The sequence below is a fragment of the Euphorbia lathyris genome, chromosome 5 (assembly GCF_963576675.1).
Source record: "Euphorbia lathyris chromosome 5, ddEupLath1.1, whole genome shotgun sequence".
Taxonomy (NCBI): Eukaryota; Viridiplantae; Streptophyta; class Magnoliopsida; order Malpighiales; family Euphorbiaceae; genus Euphorbia; species Euphorbia lathyris.
Window position 1 is genome coordinate 54,170,862 of NC_088914.1, and position 19,493 is coordinate 54,190,354.

The following is a 19,493-nucleotide window of genomic DNA, read 5'->3' on the forward strand; positions in this document are numbered from 1 at the left end:
TCAATATCTTTCAATGAATTTTTTTTTTATTTCTAATCTAATCATCATTGCTAAACTAAAGATGAATATAAAAATTAAACTAAAATAAAATGTAAAAATTAGAATATGAAATATTAAAAACTAAAAAGGTGATAATCCTTAAGAATTCTCAAGGAGAATCAAAATTATGGACAAAATTAATTATCTGGACCGATTTAAAATAATGGTCCTGTCCATTCTAACTTACCTGGAATCAGATGTTTTTTTTTTGTTTTTTTTACGTTTTCTCAATTTAAGGATCTACTGATTCCGGTTGAATGCCCGAACTTCTAGTTTTGTGCACGAACTGGAACTACGCACATGAATCGAAACTTTCAAAACTATATCAAAAGTATACAATTCCTTCCTGACGGATAAGATAATTTCATTGACTGTATTCCCCATTCCTACTTTCTGATATATCTGTCTGAGAAGAGTTGATCGGCTGTTTCTTAGAAAGATAAATGTAGGTGTTTAAGGAAATGATATGATAAAAGAAGAAATTATTTGGATGTAATGTAGGATTTGAATAATTTGTTTATAAAGAGAAATGATGTTTTGGTGAAGGGTTAGTGTATAGAAAAGAGGTAAATGTGTTTGGGAAGAGGTAAATTTTCTGGAAAAATCATCTGTCACGTCTGACATCCTATTTCATAAAATTTTCTTTTCCTTCTGATGTATCTGCATGCTTAATTTTCTTTTCTGTAGACTCCTTCTGTGAATTTTATTGATAATCAAATCTCCAGGTTATCTTTTGAGAAACTTGGATTTTTTTTTTATCTGCAAACATCTAATTGCAAACGTTAAATAACAACGAGGATTTAGTCCTAGTGACCATCCTCAAATAAATAAATAAAAACTATAAATTAAATAAATACATATACTATAAACCAAGGTTCGGAATAAAACACGAAAAACATAAATTTTTGTTAAAAATTTGGCGTTCCCCGGCAACGGCGCCAAAAACTTGTTGAGCGATTTCCGCAAGTGCACGGTATACGCTTGTAGTAATAAAAGATATCGAACCCACAGGGAACGCTTTTTAACTAAAAACTTATTTAATTCAGTTTTATTCACGTGTTTAGGTTTAACAAAAGAATATCGTTTAATTGATTGTATTGGTTCGGATAAATTAGGATTAGATAAGAATATTATATTGAGTTTAGAGAACAATTCTGTCTTGAGATTTTGATTACAAGACAGATACTTCCGTAATTGGAATAAATAGAAGGTATAAAACTTATTTTCATAAAGCAAAGAAAACAACTTTAACTTTGTAAAGATTATGGACATGTAACAATATAGCGATTTATTCAATTAAATGGCTTTGAACCGTAGAAATCCCCCTGATGTTGAGGTGATTTCTACCTTAATCAAACTAGTATTTTATGTCTGATAAGCCGCGATCAGAGATCATGTCATCCATAAAAACTAAATCTGTCAAGTGTTCAACAAAGTTCTTATATGAATAAGATGGAATAGAACGTTTTAATAAAAACACCAATTTATCATTTTGAAAATCATTTTGTCAGAACAATATCAAAATAATCAACAGTAAGAATATATTGAATAAATAAGTATATCATTAATGAAATGTGAATTTTCACAAGTTAACAGAGAAGTAGAAACTTGGATAGCATTGCAGCGAAACCTTTGAGATCCGGGTTGTCAATCTTTCCCTCAAACTCCGCAGGTGCGTCAAACCTCATACGCTTCAGCCGTTAATCCTTCTCGCTGAATCTTCGGAATAGAGACTGGTCAGTCCACTACCAGAATGAAAACTTGTCTCTAATCTACCTTAGAAACTAAACTGATACTGTGTTTATAACTAATCTAATAACAACTTGTGTATAGCAAGTTTGTTTATAGAAATGTAATCTAACTTTCTGATTCTTTTCTGAATCAGAAACTCAACATAATAACTTTCTTCTCTAATTTCTCTAACTTTTCCAACCTCTCCAATTCTGAAATGGATCACTTATTTATAGTTGTTGAAGGGTTGTAAATGATGGGTCGTGTCCGCTGGTGAAGGGTCGCTTTTATCCAAACGAACAGTCGCGTTTCTCGGATTAAAACATGTGTTTTGTGTGCAGAACAGTTCGCTGTCTCATATGAGATTCCGAGAATCTCAGTCGCGACAGGGGGTGCAGGAAAAGGCTGAAAACTTCGACTTTGGTGTTTGAGATTTAGAAAGTCGCGACTGAGATTTTGAGAATCTCAGTCGTGACAGGGGCTTTTCTCCCCATCTCTCGACTGCTTCTTGTCCTCCTTGAGCGTTCTTCTGACTGATACGTATTCTTGGTACGTTTTTTTAGGTTTTTCCTCCATTTTAGCTCCATTTTAGCTCCGTTTTCGCTCCTATTTGGATTTAACCAAATAATTAAGTACCTTGCATCAAAGAAGTAAATAAAGACGTAAAAGTATTCCAAATGAATATAATTAGCATGATTTCAATGTAAATTTAACGTATTTATATATGATATTTTAGGTATATTTTGGGCTTAACAGTTAGGGTGGAGAAGACAACTTACTGATCATCTTGAAGACGGAGGATTTGGACACCCGAAGTGTCTTTACCGAGATAAAGTTTGAGTCGATGTCCATTTACTTTCTGGGTGGTTCCATCATTCAACATAATCTCAACCATACCGGAGGGATGTGCGTCAAGAACTGAGAATGGTCCATACCATCTACTCTTGAGTTTGCCAGGGAAGAATCTCAATCGGGAGTTATAAAGCAGTACTTGGTCGCCTTTTTGGAAGGTTTTCCGCTGTATCCTTTTATCATGCACCCTCTTGGTTCGTTCTTTGTACAACTTGGCATTCTCGTAAGAGTTATATCGGAGCTCATCCAGTTCATGTAGTTGTGTTAACCGTAGGTCACCTGAAAGTTTAGGGTCAAAGTTTAGAAATTTCAGCGCCCAATAAGCTTTGTGCTCTAATTCAACAGGCAAATGACAAGATTTCCCGAAAACTAAACGGTAGGGGGACATTCCTATGGGAGTCTTGAATGCTGTCCGGTATGCCCAAAGAGCATCGTCCAGTTTAAGACTCCAATCTTTCCTAGCATTCCCCACCGTTTTCTCAAGAATACGTTTTAGCTCTCTGTTTGACACTTCTATCTGTCCACTCGTCTGAGGATGGTAAGGTGTTGCGACCCTATGGGCTACGCCATACTTTTGGAGCAACGTGTCAAACTGTTTATTGCAGAAATGGGATCCCCCATCACTAATGATAGTCCGGGGGGTTCCAAATCTAGCAAAGATATTCTTTCTCAGGAATTTTATCACTACTCGAGCATCGTTTGTGGGTAAGGCTTCGGCCTCTACCCATTTAGAGACATAATCAACCGCGACAAGAATGTATTGGTTGGTGTGTGACATAGGGAAAGGTCCCATAAAGTCTATGCCCCAAACATCAAATAGCTCACAAACGAGTATGCCTTGTTGAAGCATCTCATTTCTCCTAGAGATATTCCCTACTCTCTGACATGCATCACAATATTTATTATAACTATTGACATCACTATGCATTTGTGGCCACCAAAGCCCACTTTGGAGGATTTTTGCCACTGTCCTATCTGGCCCAAAGTGGCCGCCTGGTTCCCTAGAGTGGCACATGTTAATCACTGACTCTACCTCCTCCTCAGGTATACATCTCCTAATCATGCCATCAGTGCAGAATCGAAATAAATAGGGTTCTTAAAAATATTGTTTGCTTTCAAACAAAAACTTCCGTCTTTTGTTCGCATCTAAATCAAGAGGAAGAATGTTACCGAATTTGTAGTTTGCGATGTCTGCAAACCAGGGGAGAGTTTTTACCGAATATAACGTTTCATCCGGGAATACCTCCTTGATTGCCTCATGCTCTAAGGATTGCTGATCTGACTCTAACCTGGATAGGTGGTCCGCTATCACATTTTCCACCCCTTTCTTGTCTCTGATCTCGATGTCAAATTCTTGGAGTAGTAAAATCCAACGGATCAGCCTAGGTTTTGCATCCTGCTTGCTCATCAGATATCTCAAGGCTGCATGGTCAGTAAAAACAATTACCTTAGATAGCACCAAATAAGATCTAAATTTGTCAAAGGCAAAAACTGCGGCTAGCAATTCCTTTTCAGTTATTGAATAATTCTGCTGTGCATCATTTAAGGTTTTGCTAGCATAGAAGATTGGGCGAAAAAGTTTATCCACCCTCTGCCCAAGACAGGCTCCTACAGCCAGATTACTGGCATCACACATCAATTCAAAGGGAAGGGACCAATCCGGGCTTACCATAATAGGTGCTTCGATTAATTTCTTTTTCAGTAATTTAAATGCGGACATACATTCTTCATTGAAATTAAAATCAACATCTTTTAGTAATAATTGAGTGAGGGGTTTAGTGATTTTTGAAAAGTCTTTTATGAACCGTCTATAAAACCCCGCATGTCCTAAAAAGCTCCTAACCAATTTTACATTGGTAGGAGGTGGCAGTTTTTCAATCACCTCAATTTTTGCCGGATCGACCTCAATCCCATTTCCCGACACCTTGTGTCCTAACACTATGCAGTTTTGGACCATAAACTGGCACTTTTCCCAATTGAGTGCCAAGTTTTTGTCTTCACAACGTTCTAAGACTCGGTCCAAGTTTTCAAGACATTGGTCGAAGGTAGGTCCTACAACAATAAAATCATCCATGAAAATTTCTAGGAACTCTTCGACCATGTCAGAAAACATAGCCATCATACATCGTTGGAATGTGGCAGGGGCGTTACATAATCCGAAAGGCATCCGTCTATATGCAAAAGTCCCATAGGGACAAGTGAATGTGGTTTTCTCTTGGTCCAAAGGGTCCACGGGAATTTGCATATAACCGGATAGCCCATCTAAAGTATAAAAAAAATTCATGCCCTGCCAACCGTTCCAACATTTGATCAATAAATGGTAATGGAAAGTGGTCTTTACGGGTGGCCTCGTTTAATTTCCTATAATCTATGCATACACGCCAACCCGTAACTTTTCTAGTTGGGATTAATTCCCCTTTTTCATTTTCCATCACCGTTGTTCCCCCTTTCTTGGGCACGCATTGAACCGGGCTTACCCATTGGCTATCAGAAATCGAAAAGATGATACCTGCGTCGAGGAGTTTTATAACCTCGGCTTTTACCACCTCTTTCATGTTAGGGTTGAGCCTTCGTTGAGGTTGGGCAGATGGCTTGATCTCTTCCTCAAGAAAAATCCTATGCGTGCAGATTTTGGGGTCGATGCCTTTGATGTCGTGGATTGACCATCCAAAGGCCCCTTTATGTTGCATCAGCACCTCCACCAATCTTTCTTCCTGTTCAACTGTCAACAAAGAAGAAATAATAACGGGTAAATCTATGGGAGGTTGAAGGAAAACATATTTCAGATTGTCAGGTAAGGGTTTAAGCTCCAATTCCGGAGGTTCCTCCAATGAGGTTTTGGGTTTAGGTTTGATCTCACGATCAAGGTCCTCTTTTCTACCCTTGACCCAATAACATTTTTCAGGTGGGAGGTCTTCAAAGGGTTCATTCGAGTTTTCACATTCCTCACCACCTAGTCCGAGCTCTAAAGAGGCATTTCTTATGTTGAGGTCAACTTCCTCAATACATTCATCTATTAGTGCATCCACAAAGTTACAACTTTTGGAACGTTCTTGAGGAAATTTCATAGACTCGTAAACGTTAAATGTTACCTCTTCGTCCTGCACCCTTAGGACGAATTTACCTCCATGGACGTCTATCAGTGTCCTACCGGTTGCAAGGAACGGTCTCCCAAGAAGAATGGGGACGGAGTCATCTTCTTCCATGTCGAGGACTACAAAATCGACCGGGAAGATCAGTTTGTCCACCTTCACCAAGACATCTTCAACTATGCCTCTAGGCCGTGCGATTGATCTATCCGCTAGCTGTAGTGTCATGTTTGTTGGTTTAGGCTCTCCGAGTCCCAATTTCCTAAAAATTGATAAAGGCATTAGATTAATACTTGCTCCTAAATCGCATAATGCCCTATCTATGTGCATGTTGCCTATCCTACACGGGATGGTAAAGCTCCCTTGATCTTTAAGCTTGGGGGGTAATTTATGGGTGATTATGGCCGAGCATTGTTCTGTTAGGGCCACTATCTCATTTTCCCCAAACTTTTTCTTTTTCGACAACATGTCTTTAAGAAATTTTGCATAGTTCGGCATTTCCTCTAGTGCTTCCATTAATGGAATATTGATTTCTAATCTACTAAGGATTTCCGAAAACCGAGCAAATTTCTTATCTAAGTTGGCCTTTTTCTGTTTCTGAGGAAATGGCAGCTTTGGTGCATAAGGCCTAACTACTTTTTCTACAGCTATTTCAGGAGCTGGAGTTTCAGATGCGGGACCGGGGTTGCTTACCACTTCCGGTTCCCTACTTACCTGAGGTGACGGATGTGTTTGCGATGGAGGTGCCACGAGTGTGTCCACTTCCTTGCCGCTCCTTAGGGCGATGGCTTGAATTGCCTCCTCTTGTAAGAGGTACGCCTCTTGGCATTCCCTCTCTTCTTGTCTGATTGCGGCAAGCTGGTTGCTCAGGGTCCTGCATGCCTCCTTGTTGGCTGCCAGTCGGACGGATATCTCTCTTAAGAGGGTCATTATTCCTTTTGAACACTCTGTTTGCCTGCCATAAAAATCAGAGTTAGAATGGGGACATGGAAGGGTATCCACGGGTGCCATGTAGGGCGCCGGTGGATATCGTGTATTCTCCTGATCATAATAGTTGTAAGTTGGGGGTTCAGAATTATACCTTTGATGATTACCCAAGTAACTTACATTCTCACCTCTAGGTATGTAGTGGCATACCTCGTCGGGGTGATTCTGGCCACATCTCTCGCAAAATGGTGTCCTTGGTTGGCTATCACGGCTGTATGAAGCCACAAGAAAATCCATTTTTGTGTTGAGATCATTCATGGACGGATTTGAAGCTCTGTTGTCCATAATCAATGGAAGAACGATTTTATAAGTACAAGTAATGTTACAGAATTGAAGTAATAGTATATCAACAAGTATTTGTATATGCAAGTATAAGTTATAGTCAAATATAGGCAAGTGTAAATGATATTAACAAAGGTATTCACAATGAATTGTATATAAACAAGTATATGTATAAACATGTATATGTATAAACAAGTGTAAACTATCGGCAAGTATGAATGATATAAACAAAGATATTCACAATGAATGCCTAAACTAACAAATCGACCTTTGGTTCGATATTGCAGAAGAAATAAATCCCCGGCAACGGCGCCAAAAACTTGATGCGCCTTCGGTGAAGAAGACTCGCTAAGGGATAAGTGTACACCGTCGTTATCAAGTAATAAAATTCTGGAAAGTCCAGGTATCGTCCACAGGATTTATTTCTGCAAGTATCGAGTTACTTGGTTTCAGGTGTTATCTAGGCTTAGGGGGTTTTGAGTTGGTTTTTCTTAAGTTAATCTACTCCTAGGTTGAATTATACTACTCCTAGCTAAGTTATCTGATTCTAACTAAGTTATTCTACGCCTAATTAAGTTAAACTACTCCTAAGTGATCTTTTACCAATGCAATTATCCGAAGGAACATGAGGGGATACGATGATAATGAAAATAGATTGTTTAAGCAATTGAATTAAAACCTAAGTCACTTGTGTCTGAGGCGATTAACCCGACCTATCCTCCTAAAGTCCCTAGTTCGTGATTCCCTTATAAGGCCGAAACTAGCTCTAAGGCTCAGTAATTTGGGCTTAATCTTCTATAGGGTCGTCAATCCTATAGGCACTGACTAGGTCAGATTCAGCTCGCAATATGTGCCAACTTGATTTTGGGATTATCGAATGAGTTAAACCAATCAGACAAAGCGTAAGACAAAGATTAAAGCATTAAAACAATTGAATGAACAAGAACTATAATATATATCAAAGATGAAAGTATTGTCACGAAGTTACAATGAGCCTAGGATTCATAACATGTATCAGAGGCTAGACAGAATATAAAAGAAGAAAAATCCCTTTCAGGGAACCTGTCTACCAATGCAGGCGTCTTCCTAGGACTTAAGGATGGAGCTTGAGCAATCCTCGGTGAACGGAGCTTCGGAGGTGTCTTCAATGGAGGTTTGAAGGATATGGAGGAGGTGGAGAGGATTTCTCAAGATGAAAAGCTAAGAAAATTACAAAGATAAAAGATGCCTAATTTACATTGGAAAAATCCTATTTATAGACGCGGTTCAGGCCCTCTTCTTGACCTAATTCGTGTCCTGATGCGTGTAGGAAGTCGTGGGGTCCATCGTGGCATCGTGGGGGCGGAATTGGTCTTTTTGACCAATTCCCGCAGGTCTGCTCACCGAGCAGGCACTGCTCACCGCGAGCAGGCCCCTGAGGGCCTGCTCGGCGAGCAGGCTAGCCCGATGCGCTCCCGCGCGGTCGCCGAAATGCCAATAACGTGTCTTTTCGCCCGAACTTATCCCTGCGCATGCACAAAAACTCCAAACAACATTAGTCCAAAGGCTAAATTGACCCGCCAATCGCTTATTTAAGCAAACGCTTCGTTTGGTGCGACTTTTGACGGATCAATTAGCTCCAAAAGATAACGGAATTATTAGATGCATGCCAATTTGGCCGTATTTGCCTAAATTGATCACAAAATGAGCCTAAATAGCGAAAAGTAAATAAAACATTTCCAATTTCTAACTAACTCACATAAAAGCATTTAAATGCGAGAATTGCTCGCTTATTAACTAAATAACACTAAAACCCGTCCTAAAACCGTACCCAAAGATAGGGGTTTTTGACCCCTATCAGTCTTCTTCATAAATAACCCTCCCGACATAGCATCTAATGAACCTCTAGTTGTAGGATTAATCCCATAATAAAATGTTTGCATTAAAAGTGCATCGGGTAATTGGTGGTGTGGGCATAAACGTTGAAGTTCTTTAAAACGTTCCCAAGCTTCATAAAGAGTTTCATTATCATTTTGAGAAAAAGATGTCAACTCTTTAATGACTCTTGTTATTTTTGCTAAAGGGAAATATTTTGATAAAAATGCTTGGGCTAGTTGGTCCCAAGTCGCAAATGTTGCGCCTGGCATAGAAGTTAACCAATCTTTGGCCCTATCCTTCAAAGTTAAAGGAAAGAGTCGAAGTTTGATTGCTTCGACAGTCACATCTGGTATTTTAAAAGTGTCATAAATTTCTAGGAAATTTGTCAAATGTGTGTTAGGGTTTTCGTTAGGTAGCCCATAAAATGTTACATTGTTTTGCAACATATTAAGCAAAGCTGGCTTAATTTCAAATTGGTTTGCGTTTATTTGGGGTCTAACTATGCTATTTGTTACACCGGCCACTCCTGGCCTAGCGTAATCCATAAGTGTTGCCATATTTTCTGGCTCAGAATTTTGTTTATTTTTGTTTTTCTTGTCTTTCTTTTTCTTTTTAAGTGTCTTTTCAATTTCTGGATCAAGCGGCTTTGGTGGAATGCCTGAACTTCGAGAACTGCGCATGAACTTGAAATTGTGCACGAACCGAAACTACCTTCAAAACAGAATTGAAAAATAAATATGTTAGTAAATTAAAATAAATAAAATATAAAAATTAAAATAAGTATGTATAAACCTAGATTCGAAATAAAACACAAAAAATCTAAATTTTTGTTAAAAATTTTGGCGTTCCCCGGCAACGGCGCCAAAAACTTGTTGAGCGATTTCCGCAAGTGCACGGTTTTGCTTGTAGTAATAAAAAGATATCAAACCCACATGGAACGCTTTTTTAACGAAAACTTATATTAATACAGTTTAAATACGACTCAAGGTTTATTTAATAGATAATCGTTTTTTGAAATTGGTTTTGAGATTGATTTAATAAGAATTAGGTTAGAATATATGTAGAATGTTAGAAATCAATTCTGTTTTGAATATGAATTACAAAACAGAAACGTTTAGTGTTTAAAATAAGAGATTAATTGTGTTCGTTTGCATTAAGCAAAGAAAAGAACTTTAAACTTTGTATAAATTATAAAAGTGTAATAACGTAAACTCCTTCAATTAAAAGGCTTTGAACCGCATACAATCCTCCTACGGTCGGATTAGATTGCTACCTTAACCAAATCAATACTTATTTCCGATAAGCCGACTTAACGATCATATCGTCCTTAAGAATGAATTTGCCTAAGTGTTCAACAAAGTTTCCTTGTAAATATATTGAATTTAACTACGTTTTAATGAAAACACTAGAACTCACTTCGGATCATTTACAGAAGTGCTACATAAAAATATATTGAATTGCATGAACTTTATTAGATAAAGTGTGAATTTGATACAAGTTTACAGAGAATAAAAAGCATGGAAGCATTCAAAACGACATGAGATTTCCGGGTCGTCAATCCTTTCCTCAAACCTCGTTAGAGTTTGTCAGGCTCTGGGGTCGAATACGCTACTTAATCTTCTCGCTGAATCTTCGGAATAGAGATGGTTCTTCTACTACCAAAATGTAAACTAGTTTGAACAAATCTTAGTCTAAATCTAATTGCTACTGTGTTTGTAATTAATGAATAAACAATGTGTGTACATCATATCATTTTTACAAAATCGAACTTCTAACTCTGAATCGTTTCCGACTCAGAATTTCTGCATAAATTCTGTACTTAATCTTAATAATCTAACTCTCTATATTGAACTCTGAAATCAACTCTTTATTTATAGATGTTGAAGAGTCGTGTCTAGGGTCGTGTCCGCTGCGAAGAGACGTTTCTATCCACCCGAACGGACGCGTTTCTTTGTAATTGAACATATGAAATCTATGCCGATAGAAAACCTGATGTTACCAAGAATGGTGAATCTCTATCGAGATTAGGGGGCAAGTTTTGGTCTTCAAAAACGGAAAAGAGAGGTGACTGGAAAACGCGTGTCCGTCGTCGACTTCGTTTCCCGTCTTTGTTTCAGTGCGTTTGATTTTCATCGTCTTTGACTCTTTTCGTAGGGTTTTTCCTTCGTTTCTGACCTTTTTCGCTCCTATTTGGATTTTACCAAATATTTAGATACCTTACATGAAAGAAACATATTCGGACGTAAAAAAACTCTAAATAGATATAAACAACATAAATTCGTAGTAACTGATGTAATTATTGATGATATTTTAGGTATATTTTGGGCTTAACATCATTCAAAAGCCCAAAAATCTAGTTGGAACATATTGTGAGCTGAATCTGACCTAGTCAGAGCCTAGGAGATTGACGACCTCTTTGTTGATTAAGCCCAAATTGCTGAGCCTTAGACCTAGTTTCGGCCTTACAAGGGAATCACGCACTAGGGACTTCAGAAGGGTAAGTAAGGTTAATCGCCTTAAATACAAGTGACTTAGATTAGATTTTTAATCAATTGACCTGATAATCTATCCCCATTATTATCGATCATACCATGTTCCTTCAAGTAATTGCATTAGTGAAAGATCACCTAGGAGTAGTTTAACTTAATTAGGAGTAGAATAACTTAATTAGGAGTAGAATAACTTAGTTAGAATTAGAATAACTTAGCTAGAAGTAGAGTAATTCAACTAGGAGTAGATTAATTTAAACAAACAAACTCAAAACCCACACAACCTAGATAACACCTGAGACCCAGTAGCTCAGTACTTGCAGGAATAAATCCTGTGGATTCGATACCTGGACTTCTCCAGATTTTATTACTTGATAATGACGGGGTACACTTATCCCTTAGTGAGCCTTCAGCGAGAGGCGCATCAAGTTTTTGGCGCCGTTGCCGGGGAAAGTAGATTAATTCTATAAATACCCGACAACCGCCAATAATCAAGTTTTTTGCGCCGTTGCTGGGGAAAGTAGATTAATTCTATAAATACCCGACAACCGCCAATAATCAAGTTTTTGGCACTGTTGCAGGGGATTTATTTCTTCTGCAATATCGAACCAAAGGTCGATTTGTTAGTTTAGACATTCCTTTGTGAATATACTTTGTTTATATCGTTTATACTTGTTTATATATAATTCTTTATACTCTTCTATACTTGTTAAAATTCTATAGCTGTGATTTTTAGTTTTACACTTGTTAAATTTTTGTATTCATAGCTGTAAAATCTCGCTTATCAACTTTTGTGCTAGAACTTCACTTTTTCTCAGCATTCTCTGATCAATGAATTGGCAAGAAAGAGTCGAGTGGCAAGCTCAAAAGTTTACTATACCATCAAGACAATACATTCATGCCCTGGAGAATGAGTCTCTCAATCCCTCCATGGTCGAGTTAAATAAAAAAATGGATATCTTGATGGCGAAACTGAGCCTCAACACAAATGAAAGTGTAAGTTTTGTGGGTAATCACCAAAGGTACAATTCTAAACCCAATTCTTATAGCTTTTATGATAATAACTGGAGGAGACCTCAACACTCAAATCTGTTCCACGGAAACCCTAACACGTTGAGACCTCCAAATAGGTTTGTTAATGAGCACAGGGAAAACGAAGTGGGAATGTTCCCTTACAAACAAGCAAGCCAAGTTCCTCCGCAACCCTCTAGCTCACAAGATGAGGTGTTGTCCCTTTTGAAAGAAATGTCAGCCCGACTTACAATCAACGAGGAGGTTTGCAAGGACTTGAGCAACCAATTGGCTCAAATAAACCATGAGATGCAAGAGCAATCCCGAGATGCTCTCCCAGGCATAAAGGAAAACATAGAAATCCCATAGAGGGAATCAGCTCAAACCATCTCTTTGAGGGATGACAAAAAGGTAGAACCAAGTCCACTATCACATGCATCACTCAAGGTAAGTGAGGAACCGGAAGTGGTAAGCAACCCCGGTTCAAAATCTGAAATTCTAAATCATGTGATAGAGATAAAAGATCAAATCAAAACTTGTGTATCTCAACTACCTCTTCCTCAAAAGTTAGAAAAGCTTAGGTTTGCTTCATGCTCAAAAGTTTTCACTCTCTTCGACCTACCAAGAGAATCCAAAAGGGAGCAAACCAAACTTTTTCATAACATGTTTAAATTTGGCCGCTTATTTTCATTAAACTTATTTGAGGCCCCTAATCCGTTTTGTAGGTACCAATTGTTTGTTAAGGAATTCGAGTTCCTAACATGGATAGAAGCTTATACTTAGGAAGGAACTCTATGTTGAGCTAACTGACTATAAAAGTAGCGCTTCTTGGGAGGCAGCCCAAGTTTGGATTAAACTTTTTCTAGGTTTGTTTTTCTTTTTAATTCAATTATAGATTTATGTTTTTAACTTTGGTTAGTAAGTTGTCTTCTCCACCCTAATTTTTTTTCACATATGTTTTATTGTTTTATATGCAATATTGGAAGTTACTGCATGATTTAAGTATGAGGAGGAGGGGTAGACAAACTTACAAAAATTGTATAAATTTTTGTTGCATCGTGTCTAGTTTAGTTTAGCATTTTTTGGGTTTTGTTTATGCTTTATTTATGTTTTTTCATGTTTAGGACTTAAAACCGTAAACCTTTTCGAATATAAACTTCGTTATTTGTTTCTAGGGGCTGAGAACCGAATCTAAAATTGCATGACAACTAGTTTAGGTATAGGACACAATCCCTGTATCTGTAAAAACATGAGCTAAAGATTGCATTTAGACCCTACTTTAGAAGAAATGCTAAAATCAGTATTTAGGTAGATAACTTAAGAATTGAAGGTATGTGATATTGAATTTAAGCTTGGGGAGAACTAATAAGCACAAATTTGAAACCCAAGAACTGTGAGTTGAATTTAAGCCCAAGAGCGAACATCAAAAAGCTGTTTTTCTTTATATTTTTGTGTGAATGCTTTGACTTGTGGAAAGATCACAGATTTTGCACCTAATACTGAGTTGAACCTACATGCAATGATTTGAGATGTTAAACGATGAATCAGCCTCATTAGAACTGACCTTTTTCTTTACCTTATTTTTTCTTTTTCATCTACTCTAGAAAGCCCCTTTGAGCCTGTATTTTGTAACTTGTAGTTTTCTTCTTTCGTCTAACCCAATTTTTGCAAACTATCACTTAGTTTGTTACCTAACCCGAGTTTTTGCAAAGCTCACACCGAGTCTTTGTTTTCTTCTAGCGCTTTCTCTTTGTTTATGGCATTATAGTAGCAAGCCAAAAGGCTAAGAAGTGAATGAGAATCACTATCCAAAAGAAAAAGAAAAACAGAAAAGGAAAAGAAAAACAGAAAGGAAAAGAAAAATAGACGAACAAAAAGGGGAGAACTCCATTGCCCAGTTCTTAAAATTAGAACGTCTCAGAAAAAATATACGTAAGAAAATAAAAAGCTCAAATCACTTCATATTTGCTAAAGCCATTTTAAACTTTGTTTTTCTAGCGCTAGAACTCCTAAACTTTGTTATACCTCTAACCACATTACAACCCCAATTCGAGGCTGTTTTTGATATCATCGGAGCCATGTAGCATAGTAGAGTAACTCGGATGAACGTGCAAAGTCAACGTAATTCTAAGCAAGAACATGAGCCGAGAGTAAACACTTTAGCCACTAAAATTGTGTGAATTGAGTGAACTACTCATGGTGAGGTGTTTTACTTAGTTATCCCCTTAAGCTCGTTTAATTGAACATGTATCCTTTTCTTAAGAATATGGCCTGTGATAATTGAAATGCGGCTTTTGGATATCGTGTCTCTGCTTTGTACTTCCGAATTCATGTAATTACAGATGCTCGAAATTGTGTCAATCATCTAGTCAAACCAGGAGGTTTTCTAGCTTACTTGTGATTGTGGGTTTAGCTTTTTAGTTTACTTGGGGACAAGTAAAGTTATAAGTGTGAGGAGGTTTGATAGGGGTCAAAACCCCCTATCTTTAGGTACAGTTTTTAGGACGGTTTAGTTTAATTTTCCTTCAATAAGCGAGCAATTCTCGCATTTTTATGCATGTGTGCGTATTAGTTAGATTTTGTATATGTTTTATTTACTTCTGTAGTTTGAGGTCGCTTTCTGATTGTTTTTGGGCAAATATTGCCAAAATAGCACGTATGATAATTTCCAATTATTTATTATGGCTAATTAATCCACAAAAGGTCTCACTAAATGGAGTTTTCACTCAAATCTAACGACTGGTGGGTCAATTTAGCCTTTGGACTAACGTTGTTAGGAGTTTATGTGCGTGTGCAGGTTAAAATAGATCAATTTCGGTCAAAAATTGGATCTCGGGGACCCCCTGGCAGTCGCTCGACGAATTGGGCATGTCCAGAGCGTAAAAACTGGCCTTTGATGGCCAGCTCACTGAGCTGGAGACCAGCTCGGTGGGCTGTTTTCCAGCTCGGCAAGCTGGCCTCCAGCTCGGCGAGCTGGTGCCCAGCTCGTACTGAGCTGGCTGCCAGAGGCCAGCTCGGCGAGTTGGCTCGCCCAGCTCGGAGAGCTGCGCCTCGGGAATCAGTCTTTTGACTGATTCCCGACCCCACGACTCCACGATTGTGTCCCAACTCTCCCACCTGCAACAGGAAACAAATCCAATTAGCATCGGGACTCAAACACAACTATAAATAGGACCTTTTTATTGTAAATTAGATATCTTTCATTCTTGTAATCTCCTTAGCTTTCACCCTTGAAGAATCCTCTCCATCTCCTTCAACCTCCATTGAAGAACTTTCGAAGCTCCATCCACTGAGGATTATTCAAGGTCTGTCCTTAAGTCCTAGGAAGCCGGCTGCAGAGTAGACAGGTTCCCTGAAAGGGATTTTCTCATCTCTTTCATCTTACTTTGTTTTTATCCCTTGATACAGACTATGAATCCTAGGCTAATTGTATCCCCGTGACAATGTTCTTCATCTTTAATAATATTTTAGCTCTTATTTTGTTCAATGATTTATTTGTTTAATCTTTGTCTTACGCTTTATTTAATTGGTTTAACTCATTCAAAAGCCCAAAAATCTAGTTGGCACATATTGTGAGCTGAATCTGACCTAGTTAGAGCCTAGGAGATTGACGATCTCTTAGTTGATTAAGCCCAAATTGCTGAGCTTTAGACCTAGTTTCGGCCTTACAAGGGAATCACGCACTAGGGACTTTAGAAGGGTAAGTAGGGTTAATCGCCTTAAATACAAGTGACTTAGATTAGGTTTTTAATCAATTGACCTGATAATCTATCCTCATTATTATCGTTCATACCATGTTCCTTCAGGTAATTGCATTAGTGAAAGATCACCTAGGAGTAGTTTAACTTAATTAGGAGTAGAATAACTTAATTAGGAGTAGAATAACTTAGTTAGAATTAGAATAACTTAGCTAGAAGTAGAGTAATTCAACTAGGAGTAGATTAATTTAAACAAACAAACTCAAAACCCACACAACCTAGATAACACCTGAGACACAGTAGCTCGGTACTTGCAGGAATAAATCCTGTGGATTCGATACCTGGACTTATCCAGATTTTATTACTTTATAACGACGGGGTACACTTATCCCTTAGTGAGCCTTCAGCGGGAGGCACATCAGTGAGGAAGAGGGTAATATAGATGGTGAGGATTAAGTATTTGAGAATATTCAAGCTGCTAGGAGAAGGGAAAATATAATATAGAAAATGGGAGACAATATTTTAGAATATGAATGACTTTTAGAAGTATAGAAGAGGCAAAGTATGCAATTAATGACTATTCTGTGTCACTGGGGGTATGACATTAGGATAATGAAAGTATGCAAGTTAAATGTTTATGCTTCCCTGACTCCGGGTTCTGGTTTGTAAGGTTGGGGATGTGCTTCGCCATAGTGAAGGCCACTTTTGTGGTGCGTTTTCTAAACTTTTCCCATGCAACTATCAAGTCAGATACGGAGAAGCAGTGGGTATAAAGGAAGCGTTGAGTTGGTTAAAAAATAAAAGTTTGGGAAGATGTGAGATTGAATCGGATGCTGCTACGGTAGTTAATCATCTTAGGGAATGACCTTTTAAGTCTGCTTGTGGTCCTTAAACCTTCTAATTTTATTTGTTCTATAATATTGTATTATAACTTCCATTAATGAAATTTCCTTTTTCCTTCAAAAAAACTCTAAACTATCATCAATTCAATTAAAATCTCTAAATATCATCAATTCAATTAAAACCTCTAAAATATTACATTACCAATTCAATCAAAATCCTAAAATCAAAACTCCTAAATAGCATCAATTCAATTAAAACCCATAAATATAATCTCCGCATGAATCCAAAGAAATGTGTGTTTGCAGTACCTTTGGGGAAGCTCCTAGGACATATCATAAGTCAGAAAGGAATCGAGATGAACCCTGATAAAATTAAAGCCATTAGAAAAATTTCTGCCAAATAGCATAGGTGTAATGGTGCAGTAAACAAATGTTTGTATTTGCAAAAACAAAAGTATTATTAAACAAGATAAGCACAAGTATGACATAGATTGAACAAATGAAACTAAGAAACAACTCTTTTGATTATTTAATGAGATATAATTTTTCCTCCTTCCTTTTTCTATCTTCTTGATTTAAACTCTATTTATGGAGGCAAGGCGTGCTTGATCTACCCAAGTTTTATAATCCTCTCAAGTTTTAACTCTAAATAAGGGTCAACAAAATATTGTCATAGTGATGGCAAGGCTACTTGAGTAGAATGTTCTCCAAGTGCACACGATGATAGGGACCACATTCCATGACAGAATGGAACCTAGGGATGAATTGACCACCACCATATTGGAACCTACATAAGGATACGTAATGATTACATCCACCTAATATGTGAATCTGCGATACCTCCGAATCAACTTATCCATTCATCTTAAGAACGAGTGTAGAAATCATGCATCCGAATCTTTCTATGTTGATGGTGCCTTTGAAAATACTTCATCGGAGAAACCCTTGGGTCTTGAACGAGGCTTAGTTTTTCCAAAAGTCATATCTTAAAAAAAAAAAACCTGCTAACAAGAGCGTATAAGAAATACATATATAGTAATTCACCAAACTGAAAACCTATAAGGGAGGTTTAGGTAATAAAAAACTAATTTCAAACCTCAGTAAGATGCAAGGCTTCCACAAGATGATCAGAGTGATCAACCTTAAGAGTATCCATGATAATAAAGGTCTCGGCCAATATCGATGTGACAAGGGAAGCCTCGTCAGCAATAGAAGATATGGTAGAAATCAAAATAAATGGGCACAATCTCGCCCCATGTTTTCTAAAGTGCGGCATCAATAAACACAGCACATAAAGTTTGGCCCAAGAAGGATTGCTTTGTTTCTTAAAAAGGCATAACCGCCCCATATCTGCAAAATCCAACTCTAAAGTCAGTGTCTCAATAGAAACCAGCACAATAGATTGAAACGGGGACAAATGAATAAGCGGAACCAAAGGGAAAACTCTGGAGAAATCTGTGGATGGGACGACAATCGCGTCCTATTACTTAGCATAATCACTCAAAATAAACAAAACTCCTCATATATGGGACAAAGCTCTTGAGAAGTAAATCGGCAGACATGATCTCGTGAATTTCAAAATGAGACAATAGTAGATAAGAATGTGGGATTGAGTCTATCAAAGAGGTAAAACCATAAGTTCCTGGGGAGAAATGGAGACAACTTGGCCTAGTTAGGAGTCTCCAAATAACCCTTCAAATCAATATCCATCACTTGAAGAAATATTCATAAGCCTTCATGCATACATACATACATAAACATGTTATAAAATTCATAAGTACCTTATAAGGAAATGATGACTTGAAAAGCACCCATTTCAGAAGCACTCTTTGGAAAGAAGCAAAGAGTAAGGGAAAAACACACGGAAAAAAAGAAAAAACTAAAACTAAAAGAAAATCAAAATCAAAGCTTGAGTGAAATTTTCCTAAAAAGAGGAAATATATAGAGAGATGGAGGAGGAAGGTGTGAGCTTTCCTTCTTCACCACTCATATATTTATAGGTTAGGAGGAAAGGGTGGCCCACCATCCCCTCACTTGGCTAGCCACCAATTGGATGTGCACAACTTTGTCAACATGATCATTTTCCGAGAAATTTCTCCAAAAACAGTCTCTCAAAGAGTCCTGTATAATTAAATGAATAATATATTCGCCTCAAAGACACATTTATTTTGCTAAAAAATGCAGGTCAAAAGACTAAGAAACCAGCCAAGAGGCGAAGCCTCTAAAACAAGACAAAATTCCAACCCTTCGATAGTGAACCCTCTAAGACGAGGCAAATCTCAACTAGCCAAAAAGCGTAAAATGAGGCAAATCCTGAATATCTCCAGCAGCGACCCCTCTAATACGGGGCTTATCTCGAACAACTGAAAGGCGAACCTTCTAAGACGAAGTAAACTCAAACAACTCCAATAGCACCGAAATGAAACACTGAAGACAAAGACAACACTAAATCCTAGTAAGAAAGAAAGAAGTCTATTCAGATAAAAATTTGAACACAAATCAGTTGGGTAAGGACTGAAACTGTCACATGTTTATCCTCCAATCAAAGAAGTAAGTCCATTATGTTTTTAAACCTTCATTGATTGAAAGATAGAAACGTTCCATTAACCGAAACGA

General features: G+C 37.6%; 1 long non-coding RNA gene and 1 other non-coding gene across 3 annotated transcripts; one reads left to right on the forward strand and one right to left on the reverse strand.

The window, feature by feature from the left end:
- The first annotated feature begins 8,918 nt into the window (after window positions 1–8,918).
- On the forward strand, window positions 8,919–9,025 carry LOC136231450 (small nucleolar RNA R71). Its single transcript, XR_010689833.1, has one exon. It is a non-coding gene; the product is annotated as a small nucleolar RNA R71 (small nucleolar RNA).
- A 1,382-nt stretch (window positions 9,026–10,407) lies between these two features.
- On the reverse strand, window positions 10,408–18,821 carry LOC136230344 (uncharacterized). Of its 2 annotated transcripts, none has more exons than XR_010689350.1 (3): window positions 18,659–18,821; window positions 17,187–18,227; window positions 10,408–11,053 (listed from the first exon to the last, which is right to left on the reverse strand). It is a non-coding gene; the product is annotated as an uncharacterized lncRNA (long non-coding RNA). The 2 variants fall into 2 exon arrangements; XR_010689349.1 differs by lacking the exon at window positions 10,408–11,053 and having other exon boundaries at window positions 17,032–17,878; window positions 17,974–18,227.
- Window positions 18,822–19,493: the final 672 nt, after the last annotated feature.